The following is a 17,043-nucleotide window of genomic DNA, read 5'->3' as shown; positions in this document are numbered from 1 at the left end:
TCCCTGACAAAATTGTTTCCTAGTGTACCTTCAATCGTTAAACAGGCTTGAATTAAATTACGTCAACCGGGCTACATAAGTCAATGTCCGCAAAAAGTGATAAAGTCGACGGCACAACTTTTATTAGATGACCGTGCTAGATCTGAGATTTATTCCCTATGGAGCTTTGCACGTTACACAATGGTTTTGAAAAATGTGGCTCCCCGCAAAAAATCATTCAATATAATTTTTAATACAATATTGAAATACTGGTAGGATTTTCTTTCGAGCAGGGAAAGCCGTTGTAAGCTGGATTAGAAAAAGTGAAATTTATGCAAATGTATGCAAATCACCCGAATTTCTGGCTTCCTTTTTTCTGCCTTTTTTATCATTGCAAAATAAACGTAACTTCAATCTTGCCGAGTCAAATTGCATGGCATTCATCATCGAAATACAATGAAGTATGCGACAGAACGGTAATTTTACGATGCAATAAATAATATCTTACACTTTAGATAAGCGTTATTCAAATTTTACTTATCATGATTTTAATAACATTTTTCTAATGAAAGTATTTCAATTTCTGCCATTTAAGAATAAAATGGACACTGCAAGACAAAGTAGCCGTTTTTCACATAAACTCTATTTCAAAATGAGACATTGAATTTCATATAGAGTCAAGTTTGGACTTAAAATTACTTTCGTCATTAATACCAAAACTGAGGTTTCCACCCCAAATACATACTATCTCAATCCTTTGAATAAACGATTGCTAACGTCCTAAACATTAGATTCTCTGCTTTTTGAAAATGTATATTATTGGGCGGGGCTTGTGTCAGCTTTGAGGAAATATTTTGCTTTCTGTGCGAAACGCCACCTTAGGGGTGTCAATGAGCAGCGCGGGAGATATGTGCGTCCACACAAAAAAGGGTCACCTTGCTGTATATGTTGGGGGAACCAATATCTCACAAATTCGTAAAAAAATAAAGTTTAATATGGGATGACGCGTCATTGTTAGGCTTCACAGGTACTCGGTATTTTGTCTCACACTGTCATCATCGTTTCTGAATGAGAACCCAATACTGGATATCAGTGCGAAACCTAAACTCACCAACAAGGTGTAGAAATTTCCCTTCTGCCGAATGACGATCAGAAGGTACCGGAAATATCGTGCCTTATAACAATTCCGGCCATCAAAGCAGTCCGTAAGGTGACGACACGGGCAGACAGGCGGCAAACGCACGGCAACTCAACGGATGAGATTCACCGAGACCGCGCATCACCATTTAGTCTGCTTCACCTCATCAACTCAGTCTACGGCTCGACGTCACCCTCTGCTTCTGATCAAGAATGTTTTACTGTTTCTTACAAAACTGAAGCTGTCCAAATCGCCCCGCCCGATAGGATTAGGCGACACCGACAAACATACTGAGCTACACTAATTGTGCGTACTCCATTAAAGGTATTCGGTCACCAGTTTTTTAATAGCCAGTCAGAGATTTTACGCGGGTGGCCGCTTTTTAAAAAGGGCGCCCCACACGACCAGCCATGACAGCAGCGTCGTCTGCATGTCCTTTGACGTTGAGGAAATACAGGTGTTACGGGGTACTACTCTAAGTCCCGCCCCTTTACCATATATGGAATATGCAAATTTACGGTGACCGTGTACCTTTAATATTCCTTTAGCCATAACTTTTTTATGTGTTTTCCACTGTTTGTTTCGTTTGTAAAATAAGTTTCTCACTGAACTCCCTAAATCTTTTCAAAATCCTGTGTGTTCAACATGTCAAAGCAAAGCATAAAAAATTAGACATTGCAATGTCCATTTTTACTGTTGACGACAGAATTTTCGCGCCGACCAGAATTCATTTGGAAAAAGTAAGATTCCACGTCGTATTCGCTGCGTTGTGTTGTGTTGTAAAGCTATAATATTTTGCATATCAACACTGATGCTATAGGGAGTAGAAGAGAAATGGCTTTGTTTTCAATAACAAAAATAAATGATAATAGAAGAATTTTTTTGCAACCCTTCTCTCTTTAAAAAGCACCAATTAAGTAATGTGTTTCAGTCCAAACAACAAATGTCTCTTTTAACCATCTGCAGCCAACAGAGGATGACATGCTACGGAACTGACTATCATTACCCAGTTGTTTAATGCTCTGTGTTTTGACTCTTTTTTTCACACAAATTCAAACCCAAATCGGCCACGCCGGCATAAAATTTCTCAAACCACCGTAATGTACTAAAAACTTCTTACATAATTGGTAAATTTTGATGAATGTTAGCGATTCGATATGGTACAAAGCCTAAACCCCGCTATAAACCACAAAATTTACATTTACTACTTACGCCAACAGTTTTCAAAACCAAAGCTACGATTTGTAAACATTGCGGCCACACCTACGCACACTGGTTACTGTTAACGTTCACTAAACTAATCTACGACAAATAACTCCGGAACTAGTATCTATACAATGATTTCAACTACGGAGTTTAATCAACAGGGAACAGTCATACAGAACAAATGAAAGCTAGGGGAATGCTAATTGTATGAGCCTTAAAAGCGAAAGACTTAAACATTTGCTAAAACTTTCCTCAATAAAAAAATTAAACAATTCTCTCACCAGACCAAGAACAAAAACCAGGGGTCACCATGCAAAGTTTGGAACAAGAAAATCAAATTACCTAACATTTACCAATTATGTAAAATTCAAAATTGCCTTAACCTCTGTGCTAACTCTATGGGAAAAAATGAAAGTTTGGATTTTCAAAAAGATTAAGACGGTAAAAATTGTTCTGACCTCAAGAGCTTTTAATGAGCCCCACAAGTAATAGATCAGATAAAAAATTGCAAAAATTTGAGAGTCAGAAATATCTATCCCTGAGGCGCATTCTACGTTAATGCCGCACTGAATCCAAGCACACTATCGGTCAAACTATGCAATTTGCGTCGATGTTCAGTTCAAAACAGGTACTGATCTGTGTATGGACGCGTCGTTAAGAAGGAATGTCAGCGCAAATAATTCAGAGAGAATTGTGACAAGTTTTTTTAATTATTTATATTACTAATCATCTTTTAATTTTTTTCATTTATCATTCATTTTCTTGTACCAATAGTAATTGATTCGCTGCCTAACTGTACTTTTATAAGGTACATCACGGTGACGCGCCCGACAATGTCTTTCTGGAACTCGGCCTTACCAGCCATTTTGACTGCAGATTCTATCTTTCCTGATCACCTGTATTGACTGACAGTGAGGCTAACTTCGTATTCCTGAGTCCCCATGGGAATGACGATCATTCCCTGAAAGCAGTCTCTTCTGTCTTTCTGGAGACCCGAGGCAAGGGAAATGCACTATTAGCTGATAACCTTGTTTTCGTGACTCGGTGCTTAAATAACGCACCCAGGAGGCCATACAATAGCTTGTCGTAACGAAGAGCACCGCGCTTTGTCATAATACGGAATTTCCCTTTGCGCATTGCGGGGGCTATCCATACTGCCATGGACGAATACGCCAAACAACGTGTGTTTCCGGTAGCCCCACCTACCCTACTTCGACTCCCCGACGATAAACTTTTTGTTCGAATTCATCAATATCTTGTCTTCATAACATTGATATCGGAATAAATAAAAATGCATTGTTCCTTTGGCCGGATGAAAAAATATACAAAAATAATTCCCATCCTTTTTCCGAGTAGCATGTAACATCAAACACAGTAGTTATAGCTCTTTTTAAACAGATGTTTAATTCTAGGACTACCCTTGGCGCGGGATGGTGCAATTTATCCTCGCGAGGAGAGAGTTACGTCATCGCAAACCCCTTTGTCGATAATTTTGTTAAAAGGACATGGAGACCATCGCTTATATCTACTGGCTGTTTATCGCGGTGAAAGTTGATTAATCCCACGACAACATCAGCCAACCCGCATTGAACTTTGTTTTGACGATTCGCCAAAGGTTGCCCTGACTTGCAAGAACCAAGCGGAGGAGCGTCTATACGACCACTGGGCCTCGGCAACAGCTTCTTGAATATGTACGGGGAAAGTACGCCATTGCTGTGGCGACCACGTGACTATCCCGTCCTGGAATTTGCGTGTGCCTGCACTGTAAAGTTAAGTGTTAAAGGATAGAACACCAATTAAACGCCTTTTTGTAACACTTTTTGAACGCGTCCAGACGTTCAGAAATTTAACACTACGTGTTCAACCAATGTTCAATTTTTTAACACACGTGTGCAGATTTTGAACACTTCGTGTTCATCAGACATTATATTGAACACCATGTGTTCCATATCTGAACATACGTTGCACATGAAATGCGTTCAAAAAATTGAACGCATTTACGCGTTCAAAGGGCTGTAACACTTTTTAACGCATGGACGCCGTTCAACGATAAGTGTGTTAAAGGTTAGAACACATGATATGCACTTGTTGAACACCTTTAATTTGCGCGTTCATGGGGTGTTCAAGCCTGGAAATAACAAAACAGACCACTTATATTCAGTAAAATTATTTTATTTAAAAATACACAAAAATTCCTTTAGTAAAATACAATTATTAGTGTCAATTGGGCACATAAACACCGTTGGTGTTTTCCTCTGAAAAACTTTACAAAATGGCCATATGGCAACTTTGTAAAGTTTGTCAGAGGAAAACACCAACGCTAATAAACACCTTCCTATCAAAACATAAACAAAAGAAATCCCCATAAACACTGTAGATCGTTTTCAAACAATATGAACAAAGTAGTGACAAAACAGGTTTTACTTATTGTGGATTACGTTATATGTTCATACTTGCAAAAACGTACGAAAACATCTGTTTGAAAAAGCTAAAAATTTGGCTTACTTGAATATATCACATTTTGATAATTCCTTATGTCTTAAAAATGTCTGAAATGTCTTTAATGTCTCAAAAATACAATTTGTGTATTTCATCATAACTTGTAGATATATGATTAGGAAAATCCCAGGAAACCTGTACTCCAAATATTAAATGAATCGTACTGGCCGTTTTGAAGAAAACGCTTGGGATGTAAACATTTGAGGATGATGCCACACATTCACCTATGATATAAGGTCTGCGTCCTTAACAGCAAAGCTAAAATCAGTAACAAACCGAGAACAAAAGACGTCTTGATCTAAAATATAAAATAATCAAAGATTTGGTAGCAGGCTATGATCAACTAAATGTTACTGGCATAAGCCTTCAAAGACGTGACGTCTCCTTCACCAGATGCCAGGGTGCAATGAAGATTTGAAATAGAAGCGACAGAAAATTCAGAGTGGAAATTTCAGAAAATTCCGAAATTTAGAGTGTACATTTTTCACTGTGAATTTTCTGTGGCTTTCTGCTTTAATTCTTCATTCCACCATTGCATCTGATAAGGGCGACTACAAGTATTTGAAAGCTTATTCTCCAGTAACATTTAGTTAATCATAGCGTTCTGGACATAGCTCAGATAAATTCAGAACAAAAATACAGAAACTTATCAATTCAGTTACTAACCCTCGAAAGTTCAAATCTACATCAGAGATGAACTGAGGTTCTCAAGCTTGTTTCCAGACAGCTATCTATAATATTCTTCAATTTCTGTACCAATAGCTTCTGTAATAACTCTTCGATTTCACGTTCATCCAACTTTTTACATCCTGAAAATAATGCAACAAAAGATAATATGGCGACATGAGACTTCAAATGAAAGACAATTTGGCCTTATCAGGTTAAGGAATAGGGGTGACTTTTGTATACAGTGCCTCTTTTCGTCAATGTTACAAAATATTGGCTTCTTCGTGTCATCAACTGATGAAAAGTAAAAGCAAAGCCAACTCTCATATGCTAAAACAATATTCTTCGATGTTTAACTAAAGTTTTAAATTTACATGCGATTGTGGTTACTAAAAGACATGTGTTAGCTGTGATTACGCAGCGGTAATGTGGCATATCGATCGCGCTCGGGTCAAGGGTCATCGCTCCAGTGATGACCCTTGACCCGAGTGCGATCGATACCCCATGGCCCAAAACACTGCTGCGTATTCACAGCTAGTGTATGGTCCACCAGCCACTGAAAGAAATAAAGGTTTTTTCACGTAGTTAAGCTTTTTCAAAGTACTGTACAATTAATTTCGAAGGATAATAATACAGATGCTTCAAAATCCAATATCTTTTAATATTTTGGAGAGAAAACTTACCCTTTCTGGTCTTGCTTTCGCACTATCACGACTTCAGCGTGCGCTTACAAGAAAAATGTCGCAACTTCCGTTTTGATGCATCATGGGATAAGAAAAGGCACCAAACTTGAACACCAAGTGTTAAGAAGTAGAACGCCTCTTGCACGCCGATGTTAAAATTAAACGTTCATGGTGGTTTTTTGATTTTGTTTTCAAAATTTCAAAATTTCAACCCGTAATAAACGTGTAAAATTATTTTTTATACTCCTTTTTTAGAAAAAACATGCTTTCAGCAATTTTAGACCGGAAATATTTTCCACTTATTGTGAAATTCGTTACATCGAAATCTGTTTACGTATTCCGGACAGCGAGGCAGTAGTAAAGTTAATATAGCCATTGTAAAGTAAAAAACACAAAAGATTGTTAATTGTTTCACAGTATTGTAAAATTTCTGTGATGCTGAGTTTTTGAACACTTGAAGGAGATAGTTGTTAACACTACGTGTTCAGGTTTAGAACATCATTGTTAATAATATGAACACTAGTGTTAACAATATGAACACTAACCGTTCAAATTTGAACATCGACATGTACATTTGAACGCGTAAAGACGCGTCTAGCGTCCGCTATTTTACAGTGTGCGATGTCAAATGGCACATCCCGTCCATTACAAGCAGTGCTATACATTAGACGCGGACTACCACATCGCACAGTAAACAGCACTTTGGCCGACACATTCCTGCGCCATTCATCCCACCTAACCCCACGCCCTGTAACACGGAGTCTTATCAAGCTTCCGAACGAATAAAAACCAGCGCGCCCGAGACATGATATTGGAAAGTAATCAGGGACAGGTGTGCTTGTTACCCGTAGACACGTGGGATACATTACTATTCGTATTCTATGTTAAATGATAAGATCAGGTGTTTTGAGTTTAATGGTTTCACACACATTAACTCGAGTGGCTCCCCCATAAATACGAGTTGACTTGAAAATGAATCTTGACAGGCCAAGTTTAATAGTAATAAGCAATATAATAAAAGTGATGAAACTCCTTCAGTAAAAATTGATTTTTATATCAGTTGGAAAATGAAATGTGACAAATACCGAGAGCTTGGTAACATCTGCAGATAATGGCGTGCGTGCGTTACCTACTGTTAATATGGATTTATATATCCATGGGTAAAATTTGCCAGAGCTGATATTTGGATGATGGCCACTTGAAGCGATGTAAAGAACTTTGTCTACGTCATGTGTTGTTTAGCATAGTGAGCGACGTCTCTCAATTGCGAAAAATGTCCCTACGCAGCTGTAGCATGTAGTAACTATACCTTTTATCCGAGTGGCTAACCTTTATAAGAACGCTAATCTTTATCAAGAACGCTAATCTACCGTCAAGTTCAAATATTCGTCAATGGCAAATGACGCAGGACAGACGACAACGACGGAGGTAAATTGCAAATTTCGGGTCTTGATCACGTCTGGCAGATTTCAATCGAGACTGTTGTTGGAATTAGGGGGACAAACGGCACGTTTTGGAAAGTGAAATACCGGATGTAGCTCCTTGCAGCACGAAAAACCACGGCAAGGAAACTGCATCGATTGGTTTTCATTCAAACCTATCGATCGCCTGAAAACCTCGCGACCCAGACTGAATTGAACCATTGTTGCAGTTCTAGTGTCGCCTGAGATTAATCTTGAGAGGACACAGTCCGCCTGTCAATCACAGCTTTCTGATCAAGACGGGAGAAGTCTTCCGCCGGACGGCGTGTCCTTCCGCCTGTGTCTGGAAAATGACATTTGCAACATTTGCAGTCATTCAGTGACAAGGACGATGTGTCCTACGCGGCAAGTCTGTAGAATTCTGATGTCAGAATGAAACATTCTTCATTCACTCGATGTTCACGGGACTAAATCATGACATATATTTGAGATGCGATATTTACTGATGCGAAGGTATAAAATTCGATTGGTAATCCCGTAAGACGTTTTGATACTGAACTAAAAAGAACGATGGAGATCGAGAAAAGAAAAGGGCGAAGATATATTTAAGCTATTGTCTTTCATTTACCGTGACAGATCTAGAATACTGTTGGACAATTTAAGTTTCTCTTTCGCATAGGTGTTAATACAGTGACTTTTAGTAAATGCTTAAAAAAACAGAAATCTGGTTTTCAGTATGTCATCAGCCGTTGAATATTGAATATATAACAAGCTGATTCAGTTCAACTCTAGTATGTGCGCCCCTATTCGCCGTGTGTTAACATTTATTGGTTTACATTTCATCTGTGTGGACAAAGTTACTGTGTACTCTGGTGAGACACAAAACCTTGACGTGGTATACTCATCAGATCCGTCGAGCTGGAAGCACAGTCTCGGCTTGTGGATATTTTCGCGCTCTCAACCGTCGCCGCATCTCGACAATGTGGAAGTGACAATGTTTCTTATAAATCAGATGTTCACTTCACTGTGTGTGCAATAAAAGTGTTTACCTGTAGACGGGGTAGAAAAAATTACCGCGCTCTAAAGAAAAGTAACATTATTTTTATATAAACCAGGCTGGAGATTATGCCGTGCGCTATGTGTGCATGACAAATTCGTATTGCAAAATGAACAACAATTCCAGTGAACTCTTGATGCGTAAACTTGCAGATAGTAAAAAAATGGCCGTGCTCGAATTAGCCGCCGGCAGACAGTTTGGTTTTATGTTCTCTCTAGCAGAATTTTCAACTCAACCGTGATTGGAATCTTTCTTCATTCAAGCCTATGCGTATACATGTAATGTGTCGTGCCCATCGCCTCCTTTAAAGTAGGCATCATTATTATTTAATACGTGGTGTATTAATTCATGAAGGTAAACAAAATCAGCAGCACTATTCCTGTATATTGCAACTGATTTATTGCAGTTTTTTATTTGAATGTAAATATTATGCTAATTTAATCTCGTAAGCAACGAGATTTATACCGGAAATATTATAGCTGACGGCAAACGCCATATTGAACGCTAGTTCTCTACACGAAACTCGCAATACTTTGCTCACTACAGTACCTTCAATGAATGAACATTTATATAAGCGTTGACACAAAGAAGACCGACTTTTTAGGTATTCAAAGAAAACATTATTTCCGTTATTCCTGGGCAGCAAACTAACGTAATTTATATTTCATATGCAAAATAGATTAAACATGAACAGACAATTGTAAACGCGTGGTTTTTTTGGATTTCCTTGAAGCCATCGCTAACAGAGATCGTTTAATTATGGATTGAGGGGGTTGCTACAACCCGTTGGCTATCGTATTACTACATAAGTTAGATTCGTACGGCTTGTTATAATACTTTTTCGTGAGAGAGAGAGAGAGAGAGAGAGAGAGAGAGAGAGAGAGAGAGAGAGAGAGAGAGAGAGAGAGAGACAGACAGACAGACAGACAGACAGACAGACGGACAGACAGAGACCAGAGACACAGGCAGACAGAGACAGATAGACAGACAGAGACCGAGAGACAAGGACACAGACAGGGACAGAGACAGAGGGGAGAGACAGACGTACATACATAGAGACACAGAGAGGGGCGGGGACGAGAGAAGCAGTATCTGAATCGCCTAATACGGAGAAACACAAGAAAATAGTTTGTACAAACAGCACTATAATTATATAAGGAAGAACTGTTCCTTCATTTAGTCATCAATTACGAATTCAAAAGCGGACTTGACGACTGGGCAGTAAAAAACTCGCTTAGCCGCCGGGGGGATTGTTTCAATCACAGCAAAAAGCGAGAACGCCCAGAGAATTTTCATATAATTTGTTGTCCAGATTTAAAATGAGAGATTAGAAATATATATGTAAATTGTGTATATATATATATATATATATATATATATATATATATATATATATATATATATAATGTGTCTGTCCGTCTGTGTCTGAGTGCATGCGTGTGTCCACACATGCGTATATGTGCTTAACATACGACCTGTTATAAATCAATATCTTAGAAGTCAACAACTTACGACTGAACTCGCAAGGTGAAGATTTGTCAGCGAAAAGAGGTTTGAGTTGGAATGAGATATTAAGTCTATGTGAAGCGATATAAGCCGAAGAAATTACCGATTCGAAAAAAATTAAAGCTTGCATTTACACAAAAGCGTAAACGAAACCAGCTCGTCAATGAGAATAAAAAGATGATATCAGGGAAGTTGTCGATTACACAATGTAAAGGAACTAATGCTTGAAAACATCACTTTAAAGTTTGAATGTTGACGCAGTGCTTATCGCCTATTGTCTGAATAAATTTCAGAGATAATTAACCCCACGCGCTCGTCACCATGTCAACGATTAGCTTTCTATGCCACCGGACTTTGCTCGGCTGAAATCGCATGCCGAGATAACATACATAAAGCTTTAATAGTTACATTTGAGATTGCGACATACGCACCTTCAGAGGCCCAGGCGTAATTCGCAGTCGTCGTTTTGTATCTTACGGAGGCTGTTTTTGTAGGCGGCGGACCCCAATGAAGCTAATCTTGTACTACTCACTCGTAATGCACAGCAACGGAATTATTCGGCGTCCACTCCATGCACATGGAGTACAAAATTATAATTTTGTGGACAGAATTCCCACCGTGATAAATTTAAGTTCAAGTTTATTCCTCTCATTATTCTAGATTTTATCTCAACATTCCGCTGTGCAGAATTAAGTGAAGACTCCCTGATTGGCAGTCGATGAGAAAAGGCACGCCGCTTTACCGTCAGGTCACGCTACTTCAATAAAAAGAAATCGATGGGTCATTATGAAAATATATACACGCTGATCAGTTTATTCCATCAACTTGTTTACGGACAATTAGAGCCAATATATTGTTTGTCAGAAATTCACGATGAAAAGAGTATAATTCGTCTGGAGAACAATATCGTTGCCTTAATTCGAATACGTGCTTTGATTTGGAAATCAGCTTGCTTCCACGTAACGATTTTATTCATCGATTCTGTTGGACTCAAGGCAATCGCAAGACGACAATCTACATGTCTATTTTTATTCCCTGATTTGATAACGAGGTAGGAAGAATTATGTAAATTATTTTAATGGAAGAGCAAATAAGAGTTCAACCCCTGACATTTTGATTCTGTTTCTCGATTTCTCCGCCAGATCAGAAAATTGACTCTGGAAAATGTACCCTCTCCCTGTTTGCAAGACCGTCTTGTACTGAGATAAATCGCACACACGAAATCACCGTTGCATTTTTAGAGTTATGTGGCTTTTGGGTGATTTTTTTAATCAAATATTATTTTTCAAGTTTAAAGTCCATGTCGATTGCAAATCCTATTATTTATAATTTCTGATTTTCCGATAATAACATTTAAACCCTACGCTATGACAGTACCCGGTACAGGCTGAACAGTGCGAAATGCGTATTATTTTAAAACTAAAGGGAAATCTGGGAGCATATTTTTCATGGTAAGACAATGACACGAGGAAAGAAATAAGAAACAAACGGACGGGCAGAAGTTCGCCGGAACTGTGACTCAACTTTCTTGTGTACCGTCAATGGGTTGTAATCACGGCAGTGCCGGACGATTGAGAGGGCAAAAACTGTAACTTATGGTAACGTTTTCGGGGTTTTTTTCTGTACATGAAAAACAATTCAGTGTCTTACATAATTTTGCAATGAAAAGCATTAACCTCACAGAAAAAATGCACCGTTCACAATGTCGTATGCTATATATTTATTAACACGTATAATATTTTCCAGGTTAAAAATCAGATTTCAATGAAAACATTTTGACAGTACACACATAGAGGACTTGTTGGCATCACGGCATTTTGACACGCGCAGAAAAATTGTGCGTAAATAGACGCACAGAGGAGCAAGTCACACCTTACGTAGCCTTGAGGAATCATCTTCAGAAATGATCTTTTGTCTTCATAAAAGGTCTTTAATAGTGCATTCGAAACGCTTGAACCAAATGACGTGCAGAAATTCACTCTGCGCGTGAACAGTCAATGATCTTTCTGATCTTTGCGCATGACGTGTTCAATGTCTCTACTTTTGACGGCCATTTTTCTTTGAGTGGTGCTGATATCTCGTGGCTTTCTTCTCGCGCCTTCAGGATGCTAACTCTTAGCCCTTTCATCGGTTATTAAGAAGACGCGACTCAAGGACTGTTCAGCAACTCTCTTGCATCTTGAAAGTAGGGACTTTGAAGGACAGCCGGACTAAAATGTAAAGCGACTGATTCCTTTAATAGTACTGGCCACATGAATTAAAATTAAGTGACCCGTGCCTTTTACCACCGTTGGACAGAAGTCAGTCGACCAAATTCCTTGACAGCGAAATCCACTCACATTTGACCAACAGAATGAAGTTTTGGTGTTTCAGCTGGATTGGCTGGTTACATATTCCATAACGTGGTTGTACTCAATTACTATTCCGAAATGCAGGGATTTATGTATGCCGCGCCAGATGATATCAGACCATGGATATCAAGATCATCATGTTGACAATGCCCATGTCTGTATCTACTCAGGCACATGTTTGTGACACTACAGCGAATCTAAGTTTGGCAGAGTCACCGATGCCTGCATCTATCTAGAATGGCTAATGAATAACTGCGGGTGCCATTTCCAATTTCCATGCTATACGGTACAGGCCGATGTCGTCACTGGTGATGTCGCCGGCTCTCGATGACAAAACGATTTGGAGAGCGCTGACGTGAAATCGCGATCCAGCCATGATTTTCAAGGGTAGCTTTCCCCCACTCTTCGGGACACGAAAGCAACACAACACTCCCCGATTCGAATTACAGAGTGTCGCCATGGCGACGAAATTTGCAGTGTAATTAAGATTAAACAGGCCACTGTTCACCTGACCAAGTTAATGTCTCGATAAAATATTGATCTTATAATCTGCACGTTGCTATGGCGTACGGGAAATCTGATATGAAAGCGTAACTACCAGCGCCAGGCTACAAAACCTACAAATCTGTCATATTCACATATTATTTTCTCTCTCTCTCTCTCTCTCTCTCTCTCTCTCTCTCTCTCTCTCTCTCTCTCTCTCTCTCTGTTCCTTGGTTAGTTGTTAGGAATATCGTTTAGCAAAAACTAAATGGAAGGACGCAGAAGGACGCAGAAGGACAAAGAAGGCCGAACAGAAATCCTAATTCAGTGGTGAAACATAGTATTTTCAGCGCAGGATAAGAAATAGAGCAGTATTATCAACCTATTCTGTTACGAAAATATTGACCTTCAACATATTCAGCACAAATAACATTGGCCTTCTCCACTGTCCTTCGCGCTTTTGCAGTGAAGATGCTGCCCTTCACCCGATTCTGTAGTGAAAATACTGTCCTTCACCGTACTCTGCAATGAAAACAGCGTCCTTCACCATTTTCTGCGCTAATCACGTTGTCCTTCGCCCTATTTTGCAGTGAAAATATGTCCCTCACGCCACTGTGTCGTGAAAATGCTGGCCTTCAACCAATTTTGTACGGCTAACACAGTATCATATTTTAAACACACCCCCTCCTTGCTTGAGGGACCGTGTTTAAAATATATGTACGTTACAAACGCCAATCTACGGACTCGCTTTACTTCTTGTAATATCGTTCATTCCACCGCTGCGTTCGTTATCCGCAAAGTCCGGCCGAATTCTTTGAAAAAATATCACCTAGGCTTTTCAAAGTTGATATATAGCCTCGTGTCCATGAAAAGGTCAGCACTAAAGATAAGTGGCCCACTTTATAGATTCTACATCAAGATAAGGGGTTCATATCGGAAAAGCCTCGCTACTCCTGATTAACACAACCTAATTACTCGCGTCCCATCACGGAAAATATCTGATTAGCGAAGCGTTTATGTTAGCGAGGTTGATTAAATTTTCTCGTTAAATTCAATTTCCGTGACCTGCGGACGACAAAACAGACTTTCTTTTCAAAAAAGCAGAAATTTCTCAGTTCTACGGCTTCAGTCGCATTTCAGCGTATACCTCGACAATGTGACGGTTCGACGTTATAGAAACTTAATTTTGAAATTCGCTCCCCGTACTTTAACCACTTGCAAACTGAATAATTAAAGGAAGGGAATTTATGAAACGGCAAGACGGTTCTTCTATCTTATAGAAACGGAAGGGGCGCATCTTACTTATACAAACTACATCTGCAATGGACCAAAATGTCTAGTTAAACAGAGCGCGAGCGAGACATGTAGGATACGGGTAGCAAAAAAAACCCGCCTTCCGATAATTATTCGTAATCGTTTGATCTTCTACCAGATTTCTTTTGATGTTATTTAGATGTTATTACATCCGGGCTGTTTTCTTCGAATTGTTTCCTTCCGCTCGCCATGCCAACTGATTATTATCATGCTTAATATTTAATAGAACTGACATGCTTGAATGTAAATGACCCTGGCATAGAGGTGAGATTTTCCAAGGAAGTAGAGAGAATCCGCTGTTTCGTTAGGTATTCCTGGCTCATTCGATTCAGCATCATTTATTAATGGACGACAAGCCACGGGCCATGGAGCAATCGAACGGGGAAAATCGAAGCCGGGGCGAGGCACGAACGCTGCATCGAATTACTTCGCATGACAACTGATTGATGTCGCCCAAGAAGGATGAAAAACCATTGCGCAGAGTCGATAAACACGCGACACCAAGATTTCTTGGGGTTTAAAAAATATGCAAATTTGATTTTCATAGATTTCCATGGACGTTGACCGCACATTATAGTACTTCCGGTCCATTTGTTCGATATTTGCATTTCCGAAATGCGTCAATCATCCCTTAACAATCCCGCGAATACGCCGAATGTCCTTTTGTGGCCAATTAAAATGTCTCCGCCGAACACTACACAGTCAATTCTGTGAATGGATTTTACGACGTTTTGTGACATTTGCTAAAGTAGAATTTTAAATGCACATCAATATTTAAGGCCCTCCTGAAATAATAAATATGTCCCGCGGTGATTATTTTTCTTAAATCGTAATTTTTGAGCCAACAAATTTAATCGATTCAAGACGATCACTTTTACATCCCCATATTGAAAGACATTTATTGCAAAATATACTCGTTAGAGCACAAGCTATCTATAAATATAATCTAACTGATTTACTATTCGTAGATTTATACATATTCACTTTTCCAACTTACGAGCTGTGATCATCTGGCCTACTTAGCTTTGTTTCTTGTTCCGGCAAGAAACGATCATTTAGAATTGGGGATTTGGTTTAATAGTGAGCGGAAAAATTGAACTGAGTTGATCATGCAAGCTTCAGCGCTTGTAGTTTGTTCTGTAATGTGTCGTCCCAACAGCGTACGAAATATACGACAGACCAATTCCAGCTGCAAGATACGACAAAGATGACACAATTTTGAACAGGCCGGCACACAGTTCGATTTCCCGCGCACAGATAGCAATGCGCCCTTACTTTACCTACCCTACATTACAACGCGTCTGACATGAATCCCATAAGATTTATAAGAAGGCGACGCATGACGTGTTCATACCGCGGCAACTGAGCGCAAAATGAAAGAAAACGCAGTGAGAAAATAATCCCACGTCTCACCTGATGTATCCTTTCCTTTCTGACGCACTTTGTCTTCAGTAAGCCGTGTGTATCGCTGTAGAATTCCCCTTTCGACGATCTCAAATTCTCCTGATACTTACTCCCCAAAATTTTTGAACGTAGCCCTGATTGTCACCTCATCTGAAGAGGAAAATTACACAGTTGAAGGCAGTAAATTCAGCGCCGGCCTGGCCGTTCCTATCCCGACGCCACTAACGGTCGCCCAATACAGTGTATAAACTATTAAATTCCCCTGTGTAAACGAATACGGGTAAGTCATCATTTACAATTGAATATGATTATACGCGATGAATCTTGACTCCACCTTTAAGGTTCACCGGTGGGCTCCTTATCTCAATGGAAAATAAATCGGTAGTTCTTATCGTCTGCTACAAAATTTTGGCGGGAATTGCCTTGTGTAGCAAATGTCGATTTCTTGCGAGAGAATATTACACGGGGTTACTGGAATACGAAATATTTGCCAAGATATATTCTAACTGATTTGAGAGTCTATAAAAATTGTCGTCAACAATTTGTAAGTCATCGAGTGAATATTTCATGACACGTTTTTACTGGCGAAATTTTATGAAAGCGATTGACATCGCAAAGATAATTTGCTGCGACTGTTTGTCCCTTCCTTTGACAAAAGGATTGAGAAAAACATTTTTGAACAATAACGTAAAGTATTAGTTTTCTTGATTTGAAGTTACCATGAGCTGTGGTGTTGTGAGCAAACTGACATGCTAGGGAGTCATATTTCCTTCATTTTTCTATTATTTATGACGTGTCACGTGGGCGACAACACTCATTTCGTAGAAGAGAATGGAAGATGTCAAATAAGGTTACTAGGTCAACTGTTTTAACTATGGGGGAGAATGACAAATTAAAACAAGAGGTCGAGTATTGTTCTTTTCATGACGTCGAAAGATCACCACACAAATGTTGATTAGGCCTAATTGTTATCATTTCTCATATTTTATAAAATTTGAAACCATGGAAATAGCTCGCAGTGTTTTTTTTTTATTTTCATTCCCTTGGCAACGGCTAAAGGACGGCAAATTTTACTGTAACAGTAGTAGTGCCCCGCACAAATGACTGCACAGCCTTTAAGCCCAAAGCAAAATAGATAAATTATTAAGTTGTATGATGTTTGTCGTGGTTCTCTGTCTTTTTACGGCTGACGAGGACCAGAATTCGGTAACGGTTTAATGAGTGCACGTGGCTACACTGTCTAGATAATCGCTCTAGTAATCATCTGTACCGTCTAGAAAACCGACACCCCAACACCGGCATGTTAAAAGACTAATGGCCTGATCATCGATCATTT

General features: G+C 39.2%; 1 protein-coding gene across 1 annotated transcript in view; it reads right to left on the bottom strand.

Moving 5' to 3' along the window:
- LOC139127874 (solute carrier family 7 member 14-like) overlaps window positions 1-15,785 on the bottom strand; it is a 52,506-nt gene extending 36,721 nt beyond the window's left edge. The window contains 1 exon segment of the mRNA XM_070693732.1: window positions 15,717-15,785. The gene's annotated coding sequence lies outside the window, so the exon portion shown is untranslated.
- Between the last annotated feature and the right edge of the window lie 1,258 nt (window positions 15,786-17,043).

The sequence above is a fragment of the Ptychodera flava genome, unplaced genomic scaffold (genome assembly GCF_041260155.1).
Source record: "Ptychodera flava strain L36383 unplaced genomic scaffold, AS_Pfla_20210202 Scaffold_38__1_contigs__length_1544198_pilon, whole genome shotgun sequence".
NCBI lineage: Eukaryota > Metazoa > Hemichordata > Enteropneusta > Ptychoderidae > Ptychodera > Ptychodera flava.
This window is presented reverse-complemented; position numbering and strand designations above follow the sequence as displayed.